Source organism: Colobus angolensis, unplaced genomic scaffold (genome assembly GCF_000951035.1).
Source record: "Colobus angolensis palliatus isolate OR3802 unplaced genomic scaffold, Cang.pa_1.0 Scaffold751, whole genome shotgun sequence".
Classification (NCBI taxonomy): Eukaryota; Metazoa; Chordata; class Mammalia; order Primates; family Cercopithecidae; genus Colobus; species Colobus angolensis.
This window is the reverse complement of record NW_012121277.1, coordinates 577,155-581,674: the sequence shown is the minus strand read 5'-3', so window position 1 is coordinate 581,674 and position 4,520 is coordinate 577,155.

Below are 4,520 nucleotides of genomic sequence, written 5' to 3'. Positions count from 1 at the left end.
TGTCATAATGAACATGGGGTTGCACATATCTCTTTGACATACTGATTTTATATTTTTGGGATATGTACCTAGAAGTGAGATTTCTGGATCGTATGGTAGTTGTATTTTTAATTTTTTTGAGAACCGTCATAGTGTTTTTCATAATGACTGTATTGATTTATATTCCCAACAGCAGTGCACAAGTGTTCCCTTTTCTCTATACTCTCACTGGCTTGTTATATCTTGTCTTTATGATAATAGCCATTATAACAGGTGTGAGGTGATAGCTCATTGTGGTTGTAATTTGCATTTCACAGATGATTAGTGATGATGAGCATTTCTTTGTGTACCTATTGGCCATTTGTACAGCTTATTTTGAGAAATGCCTATTTAGGTCCTTTGCCCATTTTAAAATTATGTTATTTGTTGTTGTTGTTGTTTACTATTGAGTTGAGTTTCTTATATATTTTTAATATTTGCTTTTTATCACATATAAGGTTTGCAAATACTTTCTTTCAATCTCTGGGTTTTCTCGTCACTCTTTTTTTTTTTTTTTTCTGTGCTGAAGCTTTTTAGTCTGATGTAACTTCATTCATTTAATTTTGGTTTTGTTGCCTGTGCTGTGTGTCTTCTAAGGTGAGGTATCTGTGCAGATCTGTGTTTTTAAAATTTCATTGACTGTGTTCTTTGACTGTGTTCTTATTGTTCTTATTGTTGGTATCAAAATATACCAAAAGACATCTGATATTGAGTAGAATACCATATTTTGAATACCAACTCTTTATTTGATGTGTGTTTTGCAAATATTTTTTTTCCCAGTCTGTGGCTTGTCTTTTCACACTCTTTACAGTGTCTTTCACAGAGCAGATGCTTTTAATTTTAATGAAGTCCAGCTTTTCATTTTTTCTTTCATGGATCATGTTTTTGCTGTTGTATCTAAAAAGTTATCACCAAGCCCAAGGTCATCTAGAATTTCTCCTATGTTATCCTCTAGATGTTTTATGGTTTTACATTGTACATTTAGCTCTATAATCCATTTTGCGTCATTTTTTGTGAAGTGTTTAAGATCTGAGTCTAGGTTCGTTTTGGGCGGCAGGTGTTTGTCCAGTTGTTCCGTCACCATTTCTTGTAAAGGCTGCAATTTCTCTGTTGAATTGGTGCTGTTCCTTTGTCAAAAATCACTTGATTATATTCATGTGAGTCTATATCAGGGCTCTCTATTCTGTTGCATTAATCAATTGTTCATTCCTTTGCCAATACCACACTGTCTTAATTACTGTGGCTTTACATTAAGTTTTGAAGTTGGGTAATATGAGTCCTCTTACTGATTTTCTCCTTCAATATTGTGTTGACTATTCTGAATCCTTTGTCTTTCCACATAAACTTTAGAATCAGTTTGTTGATATCCACAAAATAACTTTCTAAGATTTTGATTGGGATGGCATTGAATCTCTAGATAAAGGTGGGAAGAATTGAAATCTTGACAATATCGAATTTCCCTATTCATGTGCATGGAATATCTCCATTTATTTAGATTTCCTTCGATTTGCTTAATCAGTTTTTTAGTTTTCCCAGTATAAATCTGGTACATATTTTGGTAGAATCATGCCTAAGTATTTCATTATTTTATGCTCATGTAAATGTTAATGTGTTTTTAATCTCAGATTCTAATTTTTTATTGCTGGAATATAAGAAAGCAATTGAATTTTACATTTTGGCCATGTATCTTGCAACCTTGCTATAATAGTTTCTTATTTCCAAGACTTTTTTGTGGTTGATTCTTTGGGATTTTCTATATAGACAAACATGTTATCTGTAAACAGAGACAATTTTATTTCTTTCTTCCCAATTTGTATACTTTTTATTTCCCTTTTTTGTCTTATTACACTAGATTGGACTTCCAGTATGATGTTGAATAGTAGTGGTAAGAGAGATCAACCCTTACATGTTCCTGATAATAGGAAGAATGCAACTGGTTTGTCACCATTAAGTCTGTGTTAGCTGTAGGTTCATTCAAGTTGAAGAAGTTCTCTCCATTCCTAGATTTCTGAGAGTTTTTGTGATGCATTCATGATGGATTTTGTCAAATACTTTTTCTACATCTATTAATATGATCATACGATTTTTCTTCTTTAGCCTATTGATATGATCAATTACAATGATTTTTGAATCTTGAACCAGGCTTGTATATCTGGAATAAATCTCACTTGGTTATGGTGTATAATTGTTTTTATACATTGTTATATCCAATTTGCTAATATTTTTTGATGATTTTTGTATCTATGTTCATCAGAGATATTGGTCTACAGTTTTCCTCTTTTTAAAATGTCTTTTTCTGGCTTTGATATTAGGGTAATGCTGGTCTCATACAATGGATTAGGAAGTATTTCCTCTGCCTCTATTTTCTGATAGAGATTGTAGAGAACTGGTATAATTTCCTTGCTAAATACTTGCTAGAATTTACTGCTGATCCTATATGGGCCTGGTGCTTTCTGTTTTGGAGGGTTACTAGTTATTGAGTCAACATCTTTAATAGGTTAGGCCTATTTAGATTATCTTTTTCTCTTTAAATGTAGTTTACATCTTTGGTAGTTTGTATCTTTAAAGGAATTCGTGCATTTCATCAAGGTTGTCAACTTTGTGGATATGAGTTGCTCATAATATTCCTGCATTATCCTTGGAACCAGTAGTCTGTGGAATCAATAGTGATGGCTCCTATTTCATTTACTTGTGTGTATTTTTTTTTTTTTTGACAGACCTTCACTCTGTCACCTATGCTGGCGTGCAGTGGCACAATCTTGGTTCACTGCAACCTCTGTCTCTTGGGTTCAAGTGATTCTTGTGCCTCAGCCTTCCAAGTAGCTGGGATCACAAGTGCATGCCACCATGCCTGATTAATTTTTGTATTTTTAGTAGAGACAGGGTTTTGCCATTTTGGCCAGGCAGGTCTTGAACTCCTGACCTCAAGCAATCCGCATACCTAGGCATCCTTGAGTGCTGAGAATACAGGCATGAGCCACCACGCCCCCTCCCCTCCACCATTTCGTTTCTGATGTTGGTAATTTGTGCCTCCTTTCTTTCCTTAGTTGAGCTGGATGAGGTTTTATCCACACTACTTATCAAATGTATCATGTATCAAATTTACCAAATTTATTCATCTTTTCAATAACTGGCTTTTGAGTTCCTTGATTTTCTCAGTTGATTCCCTATTTTTAATTTCATTGATTTCTGCTCTAACTTTTGTTTTCTTTTGCTCACTTTGAATTTAATTTTCTCTTTTTTTCCTAGTTCCCCAAGATGGCAGTTTAGATTATTGATTTTTAGATGTTTCTTCTTTTCTAATATATGGATGGATTAAATACTATAAACTTCCTTCTAAACACTACTTTTGCTGCATCCCATACATTTTTATAAGTTGTATGTTCATTTAGTTCTAAATATTTTTAAGCTTTTCTTGTAAATTCTTCTTTGATCCCTGTGTTATTTAGAAATATGTTAATCTCCATGTATTTCAGGGTTTTCCAACTATCTTTCTGCTATTGATATCAAATTTAATTCCGTTGTGATTGAGAACATCTGTTGTATAATTTCCATTCTTTTAAATTTGTTAAGCTGTATTTTATGTCTCAGACTGTCGTTTAACTTGGTAAATATTCTTTATGAGCTGAAGAAGAACCGTTCGTTGGGTGAAGTTTTCTTTAGGTTGCAATTAGATCCAGCTAATTGATTTTGCCATTCCGTTCAACTATGTTCTGATAGAATTTCTGTCTGCTGGATTTTTCAATTACTGATAGAGGCATGTTGAACTATAGTAGTAGATTCATCTATTTCTCCTTACATGTCTATCAAGTTTTTTACCTCACATATTTTGACCCTCTGTTGTTAGGTACATACACATTAAGGATTGTTATGTCTTCTTGAAAATTTGACCCCTTTATCACCCTTCCTTACCTCTGACTATTTTCTTACTCTGAAGTTGGATTTGTTTGAAACGAATATAAGTACTCCAGCTTTTTCCAATTAGTATTTGCATGATATGTGTATTAGTCTATTCTTGCATTGCTTTAAAGAACAACCCAAAATTGTGTAATTTATAAAGAAGAGGTTTAACTGGCTCATGGTTCCACAGTCTGTACAGGAAGCATGGCTGCGGAGGCCTCAGGACACTTAAAATCATGGTGGAAGGCAGAGGGGAAAGAGGCACATCTTCACATGGCTAAAGGAGGAGGAAAAGTGGGTGAAGCGGGAAGTGCTATACACTTTTAAGCAACCAGATCTCATGAGAACTCACTCACTACCACAAGAACAGCAAGTGGGATCCCCTATGAGTCAGTCACCTCCCACCTGGCCCCTCCTCCAACACTGAGAATTACAATTCGAAATGAGATTTGGGTGGGGACACAGAGCCAAACCATATTAATGTGTTTCTTCATCACTTTACTTTTATCTGTGCCTTTATATTTAAAGTGGGTTTCTTTTGAGAAATGTCTGTTCATATCCTTTCCCCACTTTTTGATGGGGTTGTTTGTTTTTTTCTTGTA